The sequence below is a fragment of the Peromyscus maniculatus genome, chromosome 1 (assembly GCF_049852395.1).
Source record: "Peromyscus maniculatus bairdii isolate BWxNUB_F1_BW_parent chromosome 1, HU_Pman_BW_mat_3.1, whole genome shotgun sequence".
NCBI lineage: Eukaryota > Metazoa > Chordata > Mammalia > Rodentia > Cricetidae > Peromyscus > Peromyscus maniculatus.
Genome location: NC_134852.1, coordinates 156,288,224 through 156,300,448, shown reverse-complemented (window position 1 = coordinate 156,300,448; position 12,225 = coordinate 156,288,224). Strand labels below are relative to the sequence as shown.

The 12,225-nt window shown below is 43.3% G+C and overlaps 1 protein-coding gene and 1 pseudogene across 26 annotated transcripts in view; one reads left to right on the top strand and one right to left on the bottom strand.

Moving 5' to 3' along the window:
- Positions 1–12,225, top strand: part of Ppp6r3 (protein phosphatase 6 regulatory subunit 3) — a 128,053-nt gene that overhangs the window by 5,271 nt on the left and 110,557 nt on the right. The gene's annotated exons all lie outside the window — the stretch shown is intronic.
- On the bottom strand, positions 2,341–11,681 carry LOC102919283 (something about silencing protein 10-like; annotated as a pseudogene).

Below are 12,225 nucleotides of genomic sequence, written 5' to 3'. Positions count from 1 at the left end.
AACTAAACCCAGGTCATCTACAAAAGTCATAAATGCTCTTAACCACTGAGCCATCTCTCCAGCCCCCAGTCTTTCATGCGTTTTTGATCAGCAGCTGTACTAATTGAATGTGTCCTTTGTCAGAAATACATTAGGGATTCATTGATGAACAGCCCTTAAGGACCTGCAGTCTAGAGTTGGCAATTACAAAGAGAGTTAACAAAGCTTGTTAGTATTGTATACTGAGCCCTCTTTATCTTTGGGCTCCTTATCTGTGGGTTCACACAGCATGGACTGAATGTATTAAATTCCAGAAAGGTCTAAAAAGCCAAATTTGAATTTGCCACAGGTATAGAGCACTTCACTGAGTCCCTGTAATAAATGTGAATGTGGATATGCTCTGCTGTGGCCACTAGACACTTCACAGATTTTCAGTGTCTGCCACTTTAGTGCTTTGAATGCTGCTTTTGTGGTTTGTGTCCTAGCTTTTGGATGGTTGCTGGTCAGGTCTGCATCTGTATTGAACATGCAGAGTACCTCATTTTTTCCTTCATTCCTTCATTTAAGTAATCTAGAGAGGTTTTAAAGATGCAGAAAGTATCCCAGCAATGTATTGTAGATGGAAGGTTTTTCAGGTCTTGCCCAGGCTGCAGTCCCTGGACCCGAGGTCCCTCAGCCACTTAAAATTCAGAGGCTTAATATTATTTACAAACTGTATGGCCTATGGCTTAAGTTTTTTGCTAACTAGCTCTTTCATCCTAAATTAACCCATTTCTATTAATCTATGTTGTGCCACATGGCTGTGGCGTTACCAGTCTGCTGACATCTTGTTTCTTCTTCAGTGGCAGCTGGGTTCTCTCTCCTCTCCTTTCTTTTCTCGTATATTGGCTTGGATTTCTCACCTGCCTCTAAGCTGCCTTGCCATAGGCTAGTGCAGCTTTATTTATCAACCAATCAAAGCAACACATACTCACAGCATACAGAAAGACATCCCCATCTCTCCCCCTCCCCCAAGGTCTAGGTATAAGCCTGCTGTTGGTTGACTGGCTTACTTGTTTAACTTTGGTTAGCTGAGGTTGCCAGAAGTCTTGTAAACAAGCAAATAGACCTGGTGGTATAGGTTTGTACCCAGCTACCAGGGAAGTTGAGGTAGGAAGATAGCAAGTTCAAAGCCTGCCTGGACAATTTACCAAGACCATCTTAAATTGGAGGATGGGAGTGGTTCAGTAGTTTAGAGCATTGACTGCTCTTGCAGAGGGCCTGGGTTCAGTTCCTAGCACTCACAACTACTTTTTAACTCCAGATGGAGATCCCGTGTCCTCTTTTGACCTCTACAGGCACGTATACACATAAAGTAAATATTTAAAAAGGACTTTTGCCTAGCATGCTTTTGGCCCTAGGTTTGAGTCCCCAGGGCTACCAAGAAAAAAAATAAAAATGTTACATTTCTGTTTCTCAAAATTGTTACTTTAATAAGTCTCCTTGATTTAGGTGGCTTAAAAAGGACCACTGGCCTTTCCATGCTGGTGAAGCAAGCTGTGTGATAACAAGATGGATACTTAGTGCTCTAAACACTCAACTCCCTGCTTCCAGACCCATCCAGTCTTCCCCTAGATTCTGTATGTTGTTTCTCCCCCTTTGTCTTTTCTGTCTCTGTTATTGTCCCCTCTCCCCCATTTTGATACAGGGACTTGTGCTGTGGCCCAGGTTAGCCTTAAAGTTGATAAAGTTAAAGGCTCCTGCCCCAGCTTGCCAAATTCCTGTAGGTTCTTGCTAATAAACGTGCTAATACACGGTCCTTGTAATGGGATCCAGTGGGGTGGCTCAGTGGTAAAAGCACTTGCTGACAAGCCTCATCCCAAGTTTGCTCTTCAGGACTCACAGTGGAAGGAAAAAACTTAACTGCAGCAAGTTGTCCTCTTACCTCCAAACACGTGCCTTGGCACCTTGCTTGTCTCTCCCCTTACACAACAAAGGAAGAAAATGGAAGAGGAGTTTTGTTCTTTTTTAAACATTTTTAGGTTTTTTTTTTTTTTTTTTTGGTTGTTGTTGGTGTTTAAAATACTTTTTTTGAGCCGGGCGGTGGTGGCACACACCTTTAATCCCAGCACTCAGGAGGCAGAGGCAGGTGGATCTCTGTGAGTTCGAGGCCAGCCTGGGCTACCAAGTGAGTTTCAGGAAAGGCGCAAAGCTACACAGAGAAATCCTGTCTCGAAAAACCAAAAAAAAAAAAATTTTTTTTGGAAGTGGAGCGGGGGAGACAGGGTTTCTCTCTGGCTGTCCTGGAACTCATTCTGTAGACCGTTTGGCCTCGAAGTTTAAAATGCTTTCATTGATCTGTAGTAATTACCAAAAACTAGGCTAAGGAGCAGCTTTAAGCTTAATACACTTTTTAACTCAAGCACAAATGCCAGATAGTTCACCACCACTATACCATTGCTCTTTTCGATGAACTTCACGAATCTAGCTTCATCTTTGAATTTTGGCTCTTCTGAACTTTTCCCTATTTACTCTGGGATTTCTGTTAGTTTTCTGTTCTAGGTGTAATCCCCCGTTTTCAGCAATCTGGTAGGTAATGGCTCTCTTTGAATTTTGATAGTTGAGATCCTTTTCTTCAGCGCTGTTTTCTTCTCTTCAACTTTGGCCTTACAGCGTTAGTGCAGCTTCATCAGAACTAGGATCATCAGATAGATCAGCAGCAGCAGCAGCAATCTGTAAAACAGACTTTGGCTTGGTTTTGGTTATTTTTTGCTTTTTGGATTCAGTTCTTTGTTTACAGCAACATGTGTGTAGGTGATGGATTTCAGAGGACAGTTGTTGCCACAAGTGTCAGGTTGATCCACAACTGATAGGTTGTTGATCAGATTTCTGTAGATAACAAGCCTTTCTATGACAAAAGTCCCTTCACGGCTTCCAAGATGAAATAACTTACGTTGGGACAGTAGTTGAAATAGAGGTTATACTTCATCACCACGTATCCGCTTCCTTCTCCAGATAGAATGGTCCCTTTCTCCACAACTGTTACAGTGGCTCTAACACATCCTTCACTTCTGTCCACTTGCCTTTCAGGTCTTTTGTCAGCTCCGAGAGCTCTGGTAATTCTTTTCTCAGCAGTTTTAGCTTCTCTTTCACCGAGACTTTAGTCAAGTCCTTTATGATCTGGGTCTCAGCTTTATCTCCGTGGGGCACTAGTTTTGCAAAGGCTTCCCACCCACCCAAGTAACTCCAAAATCATCCTCTGACAGGAATCGGGCTGTGCGCTGCTGAATTACTTTCTCTCTTTCCTCTTCCTCAACTTTTGCTCACTCTGATGGTGTCAGGATTTGGAGCCATAGTCTGGAAATATGGAATATTTCACAGGGGCCAGAATGGTTACTGTAGTGTTCCAGTTTTAGCATATGTGCTGCCAAAGCAAGCACCCTTGGTCAGTTTTTGAGAAAGTCCTTTCCCGGGCTTTAGAGATGGCTCAGCAGTTAAGAGCACTGGTTGCTCTCCCAGAGGACCCAGGTTCAATTCCCAGCACCCACATGGCAGCTCACAACTGTAACTCCAAGATCTGATACCCTCACACAGAAATACATGCAGGCAAATACCAATGCATATTAAATAAAAATAAATAAATAATTTTTTTTTTTTTATAAAAAGTCCTTTCTCTTTTGTTGGAAAGGGAGATAGTTACCAGTTAGAACAGTGATCAGTGAGTGTACTTCAGGTTTTGAGAGCTTAGAGACTGACATCTGGGTACTAGTTGGAGTGGTTATTAAGAGAGCAATTGAGTAAGCATGTAGAGGCTTCTACTTTTATGCTTTAACTGGGACATCTGTGTATCATGAGCTTGGCAGAGCTGGATTTGCCCCAGTGGAGGCTTTTGATTACTTACACCTTACAGCTAGTTGGTGCTGACTTTTTAAAGAGTGCTTAGTGCTCTTGGTCTTGGCCAGAAGGCCAGGCAGCAATTAGGTGTTTCTTGAAGATAACATATTCTGGACTAAAATACTTGTTATTCATTTAGGCAGGATCTTGCTGTGAAGCCCATGCTGGCCTCAAACTTGTAACACTCCTGCCTTAGCCTCTTAAGTAGCTGAGTTACAGGCCTTTCTGATTGATGTAATCAGGGTTTCAGCACCTCTGCATTTGGCACCTGCCATGTGTTATAATATGCTTCTCATGCAGGACTTGACATTTGTCCTCAGTTGAGAATATATTGTGGTCACGAGTGCACAAGCCTTGAGTCTGGCACATGCAGTTTTCCAGCTGTGACTCTAGTACTGGTCGTCTTCTCCCTATGAATGAATAGTGTTGACTTCAGTACAGTGCCTAAGTGTAGTCACACTTGTGCCTTTCTGGTCACTATTCTTTCTGACAGTAGAGCTGTGTACAGAAACAGCTCTTTGAGGCCAGTGAGAGCCCTAAGGGGAGATGTGTGATCTTGTCAACCAGAGACTCTAGAGTTCTGACTGGTGGACATTTATGTCGAGGGAAATTTTGGAGTATTTCCCCCCTTAAATTATGATTGTTACATGCTTATTTTACATGTAGGTAAACATGCATATAAATGTAATATCATTCCTCTAGCTGAAGTCGAGAACATAAATTTGAGGTTTTGGAGTGTGATTTCTTTCCTTTTGAGACAGTGTTTCTCTATGTAGCCATGGCCGTCTTGGAACTCGCTTTGTAGACCAGGCTGGCCTTGAACTCACAGAGATCCGCCTGTCTCTGCCTCTCGAGTGCTGGGATTAAAGGTGTGGGCCACCGCTGCCTGCTGAGCTGTATGCTTTTCGTCATGGACAGATGATGATGCAGTCTTTGGCTTTTATACTCATTTTCTTTACAAATTTTACATTCGGATTTCATAGTTCTGTTTTTCTATAAAGGGTCAGTTGGCAAGTATTTTACTTTCTGCAGCTTCTCAGCTGTTGTGTATGAAAACATCCCTAGTCAAAATGTGTCTAGCAAAGGTGGCTGTATGCCTGAAGAGTTTTGCTTTGAAGATAAGTGGTGGGCTAGGTTATCTATTCACATCTAGTTTTTGTTTTAAGTCTAACAAGTTCATTCAGAGAGTGTGTATCATGATGGGTACAAATAACAAAGTTATACTGGCACTAGCCAGTTTCAGAAAGTATTGCCACTACCTTTGGTCCTGTGTGACCTCTCTGACCACCTTCTTCTCTCTGACCTTCTCAAGGCATTTTATTCCTTTACTTCTGTGTTGCCATCTGTGAATGTCTCCTAAAATAATGTGACATAATTTTTGCATGTCAGTAAACTGTATAAGTTGAATTTTTTATTCTATGAAGTCTCTTTTTTAACATTGTTCCTAAGAGCCATTTTGTTTTCCAAATGCTTAAGTACTTACTGTCTTAGTAATGAGCAGAGCAGAAGCATGTTCCTATCCTCTTGCAGTGCACGATTTTAGTGTCAGGAAGACAGTTATAGATAGTAAATGGTATAGTAGCCATCTGAATACTGATAGGAGCCAGCAAAAGAGGAAAGGGGTGGTCTGTTTCCAGACTGAAAGGCAGTGTGCTCAGATTAGAGCTACCTGTGAAGGGCCTTTGCCTAGAAGGTGAAAGGTCAAGGCAAGAGGCCATGGGTATGTGGGAGCATTATTATATATATGTAGGTAGAGAGTCCAGCATACATGAAGTGCTATGAAATGGGATGTGCCTGTTGTATTGGAGGGAAGAGCCCTGAGGGAGTGGTAAAGTAGGTCTGTTTTGAGCCAGAGGTATGACATGGTCTGGTTTCTGAAAGGTCCCCCCACTGCAGCTAAGTTAAGAATAGCTGTCCCTGTGCAGCTGGCAGGAGAGGCTTTAGAAGGTGATGGCAGTGATCCAGCAAAGCAGTCATGGCAGCTTGGGCTGAAGGGGACCAGGAGTGGTATTGAGAAGTGATTGGAATATGGATCCTTCTTGGAGCGAGAGCAGATGCGATTTGCTGGCCAACTGGATATGGGTGTACGAGAAGTAAAAGCTGACCGTAGGGGCTTTTGCTTACTGCAGGAAGAGAAAGACTGCAGGAACAGGTTGTAAAGGCTACATCAATCAGGAGGTGAATTTGGGCTTGTTCAGTTGGGACACTTTCAGAGAGCGCACAGCATTTAGAGTTTAGAGGAGAGAAAGGGCAGCAGTGTGAGGCCTCCGTGGTTAGATGGCATTGAGGGTATGTTGAGCAAGTACACTGGAAGAAGGAACCAGGCAAGGTTGGTGACTGTGAAGGTGAGGGAAAATGCTGTTGTGAAGGCTGGTGGGAACCTGCCTTGAATGCTGAAGCTTTTAAGGTCAAGCATGATGAGAGCTTAAGATAACTCCTGGCTTTGGTGGCATAGAAGTTATGAGTGATCTTGATGAACAAGGAAGTGTGAGAAACCTGGATGGACAGAGAGTAGACAGTGCTCTCTCTTGGGGACTTGTCTGGGGTAGAAGGCATGGATGAGTAAGAGTTTACTAAAATGTGTAAATTAGGACATTGGGGTGCCTTAGGTGCTTTAGTGTGTGAATTAGTTAACTTTTCTATTGGTGTGATAAAACAACATGACCAAGGCAACTTAGAAGGAAGAGTTTATTTGGGGCTTCCAGTTTCTGGGATAGGAGTCCATTACCATCGTGATGGGAAGCATGGCCATGGACAGGCAGGCATGGCACTAGCAGTAGCTGAGGGCTCATATCCAGATCCACACACAGAAAGCACACTGTGAATGGCTGGAGTCTTTTTGAAACCTCAAAACATACCTCCTCCAAAGCCACACCTACTTTTTCCTAAACAGTTCCACCAACTGGGGACCAAGTGTTCAAACACTTAGCCTGTGGGGACCCATTCTCAATCAGACAACCACAGTGTGCCTGGAGTGCCCCTGTGCAAGAGGAACAGTTTGGTGAAGCAGGAGAGTCAGTACTCTCTCTCCGCAGGCCCATCCCATCCCCAAGTCTTGGGCAGGCAGCACTGGGCTGTGTTTACATGGAGAGCAGGCCCTCTTTGCTCCTCCTTGGTGCGAGAGGGTAGAGTGCAATGGGGGGGGGGGCGGGGTGGACAGTGAGAGCATATGGATATTTTCTTTAAGGTCCTCTTCTCCCCAGGGAAAGGGAAGTGAGAATGAGTTGGTAGGTAGGGTGTGAAGAGAGGTGAAAGGATGAAGTTGGAATGTGAACAGGCTAGCCACTTAGTGGCCTTTGTGGGGGGTGTGCATTGAGAGGTGACAGCACAGTGCTTCCTTAACAGGGGCTGTGGACTACATTAGAGCTAAGGAAGGCAGCTAGTGACGGGTGGCCACAGTCATGCGCAGCTGAAGTTCGTTCCACTTTGCCCGTGTTACGTTTCAGATTGAATGTGTTGCATTTTATTCTTTGTTCTGTTGTCGGAAAATAGGATTGTTTCCAGTAAGAGAAAGTTGCTGTCAACAGTTTTGACAAAATTGCAAAAGCGTGTCTCTGGGGCACAGACTGGAGAGTTGAGGCTGTTGGGAAATGTCCAGCTTCAATTTTGGGAGGTAGTGCAAACCATTTTCAAATGGTCCTTGCTGGCTCTTTGGATTGTCAGACCATTTTATATTTACCCGTTTGGTGAACCACATTTCAGGGGTCTTAAAAAAAAAAACAGCTCCAAACCAAAAACATTAGCTTAGTATGCTAGCAGGTAGAAGCAGGAGGATTAAGCATGTTCAGATCATTATTCAAGCCCATCATTGGGCTATGTGAAACCTGATCTTTTAAAAAAAAAATTTTTTTTTAGGTTTTTTATTTATTATCTATACAGCATGTATGACTGCAGGCCAGAAGAGGGCACCAGATCTCATTACAGATGGTTGTGAGGCACCGTGTGGTTGCTGGGAATTGAACTCAGGACCTCTGGAAGAGCAGTCAGTGCTCTTAACCCCTGAGCTTCCAGCCCCCTGTGAAACCTGATCTTACAAACAATGAAAAATACAACATTATCTAAACTATATAATAGACTTTAATATCCCACAGAATTGTATAATAATCACCAGTCTAAATGAAGACTATTTTCATTATCTCCTATGTGGTCTGTACATTCATGTGAGTAGTTGTGTATAATCTTTTGTGACTGGCTTCTTCATTTAGCATATATTGAGGTTCTCTCATGTTTTATTATGTATCAGAACCAGTACCTTCTTTTTCGTGTGTGTGTGTGTGTGTGTGTGTGTGTGTGTGTGTGTGTGTGTGTGTGAGAGAGAGAGAGAGAGAGAGAGACAGAGACAGAGACAGAGACAGAGACAGAGACACACACACACCAGAGGTTGACTTTGGCTGTCTTTCCCAATTGCTTCCCCACCTTGTATTGTGAGACAGTCTTCACTGAATCTGTAACTTACTGATTGGGCTATACTGACTGGCCTGCCAACCCCAGGGATCTTCCTGTCTACCTCTCTAGCTGTGGGATAATAGGTACTTGCTGGGGATTTGAACTTGGGTCCTGGTACTTGTATGGTAAGCAGTTCACTATTTGAGGCATCTCCCAGCCCTGTATTTCCTTTGATCTTCTATTAAGTCTGTTGTATGGAAAGTTTATCATTTTGATTTTGGGGCTGTTAGGACTACTACTTCTACAGGTCAGTGGAACTTGACTTTTTGTGGTTGAGACAGGTCTCCTTGTGTAGTTTAAAATAGCCTAAAACTGGATCCTCCTTCCTCAGCCTCCTGAGTAAGGGAATTGTAGGCTCTTGCCAAAACTAGCTTCTGTTGGTGCAGGGTGAGCTGCTGCGCCAACACGCTCAGTTTTCTATGCTCTGTCTTCTGTGTTTTTATCTGTGTCACCGTCTGGTTATTTTTTTCAGTTCCATCTTTGTTCTTAATGATCCAGCTTAGTCCATCCTGAATTTCATTCATTGACTAACTTGAATTTCCTTTTTTCTTTTCCTTTTGGTTTCTTGAGACAGGGTTTCCTTGTATAGCCCTGACCAACCTGAAGCTTGTTCTGTAGACCAGGCTGGCCTCGACCTCGGGGATGCACCTGCCTCTGCTTCCTGAGTGCTGGGATTAAAGGCATGCACCACCACGCCCTGCAAAACTTTTTTTTTTGACTGACTTGAATTTCTTTCACCCTTGCTGCCCCCTGTGCTGGAGAATAGCTTGGGTCCTCACACACTAAGTGAGCACTCTAGGGCTGAGCTGTATCCCCAACTTTCATCATGGTTTTTAATAAATTCTCTTCAGTTCTTCAAGTCTGCTGGTTCTTTATTGGGAGTCTCCTCCCTGAGTGTAGATTTGTAACATGATGTTTCAGCCATGTTTCCATATGCTATGTATTTGGTAGGTAAGAAAGAATGCCAGCTGCTTTGCAGTCTTTAGGTCTTCATTGGGCCCTCAGCACTTTTCCACTGATTGGCTGTAGGTAAGCCTGTAGGGCATTTTCTTAATTAGTAACTGATGAGGGAGGGCCCAACCTATTGTGGGTAGTGCCATTCTTGGGATGTTGGTCCTGGATTCTATAAGAAAGAAGGCTGAAGCCAGACCGTGGTGGGACACATACCTTTAATCCCAGCACTTGGGAGCAGAGGCAGAGGGAGTTCCAGGACAGCTTGGGCAACACAGAGAAACCCTGTCTCAAAACCAGCAAAACAAAACAAAACAATTCAATCTGTGTGTGACTCTGACCATGTACAGAACACCAGAACACTCCAGAGAAGGGCTGTGCATACAGTTGGAGTAAGACATGAGGCAGGTCTTTATGAGGGACACAAAGAGGAGTCCTGCTTTTCCCAACAGATGACAAGGATGGATGGTCCTGTCACTCTCCTTTCATTTATTTGTGTGTATGTGTATCTGTTTGTGGAGGTTGCTATCCACACACAGATTGGGGTCTTTACCCAGGTGCTGTCTACCATGTTTTTTATTTATTTATTTTTGGTTTGGTTTTTTTTTTGAGACAGATTCTCACTTTATAGCTCTGGCTGGTCTCCTCTTCTCTCTTTTTTTTTTTTTCCTTTTCTTGACAGGGCCTTATTTTGTACCTCTGGCTGGCTTTGAATTCAAAGAAATCCACCTGCCTCTGTCTCTTGAGTGCTGGTATTAAAGATGTGTGTCACCAAGCCTGGCCACCATGCTTGTTTTTTTGATACTTCAGTTAAGCTGAACTGACTGGCTAGTGAGCTGCAGAGATCACTGTCTCCACTTCCGTTTATAGGCACAATCGACCACATCTAGCTTTTATGATACAAGGGTGCTGTATCATACTCAGCCTCATGTTTGTGTAGCAAGGACTTTACCAACAGAACTATCTCCCTGGTTATGGCTTTTAAAGTAAAGTTTTGTAGTTTCTATACAAAATCATATTTCTTTCCATTAAAAGGTTTTCTCCTTACCCCCTCCTTGACTAACAAATTTTAAAAAGATAATCTGGAACAAAAGTGGTACCAGAGCTAGTGATGGAGCTTATTTGTGACATTGCAGCAGCAGGCTCTGTGCATTCTAGTGCTGGCCTCTTTCCACTGTTGGCTCTTTTTCCAGGGGTTGATCCTAGCAGGAGCAATGCTGTGAATCACAGATGGCAGCAGGAGGAACCTTGATCCTGTCCTGGTCATTTTCTTATCCTTCGGTGTCCACTTCCAGAGTGTCAGGAGGTGTGCAGCACCGGTATTTCTTTGTAATGTTTTTGTTTTTTGAGACATGGTTTCTCTGTGTAGTCCTGGAATCCTCCAGCTGGCCTCAGACTCACCGAGATCTGCCTGTCTCTGCTTCCTGAGGGCTGGGATTAAAGGTGTGCACCACCACTGCTTAGTTTTCAGAGTTTCCTTTCTCCTGCTGACATTTCATTCTGCTCCTGCATGCTGTCTACCATTTTCTACTAAATCCCTAGCAAATTAATCATGGACTTAACATTTTTCTGGTCTTTTAATTTCATCATTCTTTTCATGCTTGACTGTAGTTCTGAGACAGGTTCAGTCCTGTGACTTTTTTTCTTCTCCCTTTTGTAGTATGCTCTGTGATTGTTTTTGTTGAAAGGTGGACATGATGTGCTGGGTAAAAGAACTTAACTGAATCTTGGGCTTTTATCAGTGTAAGTTATAGGGAACTGGGACTCATTCTGTAGTCCTTGGGACTAGTTAGTCAGTCTTAGTTAGTTGGTTAGTCTGTATCCCTAGAAACACATTTCAGATGGCTCCTATCCCCATCCTGGCAGAGTTAGAGAGAGTGGTATTCACTCTCAGGACCTAGTCAAACCCCCCATCACAGTGACCCTTCAGGAATTTTTAATCCTTACAGCTGTGCACACCAGGCCTCGATAGTTCATATAGTTTTCTTTCTTTTCTTTTCTTTTTCTTTTTCTTTTTCTTTTTTTTTTTTTGGCTTTTCAAGACAGGGTTTCTCTGTGTAGTTTTGTGCCTTTCCTGGAACTCACTTTGTAGACCAGACTGGCCTCGAACTCACAGAGATCCGCCTGCTTCATTATAGTGTTCATATTTGTTTATCTTTCTCTGATGGTTAGTTGTGATCCTTTGTATCTGCTTTACTGCCTCTCCACTTTTCTGGGGAGCAGTAGTTTGCTCTGACCTCATTTTCTTATAGATGTAGGAGGAATTGTTTTCAGTTTCTTCAACTCTTCACTTACTGCTAGGAAGAGATTAAATACATTGACACATAATGCAACCATCAGCACCATACAGCTCCAGAATCCTCACCTTTCCAAGTGAGGTGAGGCTCCCCATTCTTCTCCACTGCCACTAGCAGCAGCTCTGAGTGCCTCATGTGAGTGGAATACAGTTGTGCTTTGTGACTGGCTTGAAGCCTCATTGCAGCACGGTTCATTTGCAGTGTAGCATATTTCAAAATTTATTTCCTTTTTAAGTATGTTATATCCCATTGTATGTTTCTATACATTTGTTTATCCACTCATCCCTAATGAACACCACTTCATGAATGAGTGCCCTGTTCAGATCTTCAGAACAGCTTTAGTAGGTTTCTGTGTCACTGGTTTGCACTGAGCGCTTGTGCAAGCTTAGGAATGATCCTGAGGCAAGTGAGATGGCTTAGCAGATAACCCCATGCACCATGCTTGACAGTTTGAGTTCTATCATCAGATAGGAGAGAGCAAGCACCTGCAGGTTATCCTCTGAACTCTGTGTGTGCATGCATACATACCCCAAAATGTAAAATAAATGAATATTTATAGAAATGCTGGCCAGCTTGCTGTGAAAATATTCCTCATTTTTGTCTGTTTTTGTTTTGGTTTGTTTTGGTTTTTTGAGACAGGGTTTCTCTGTGTAGTTTTGGTGCCTGTCCTGGATCTCAC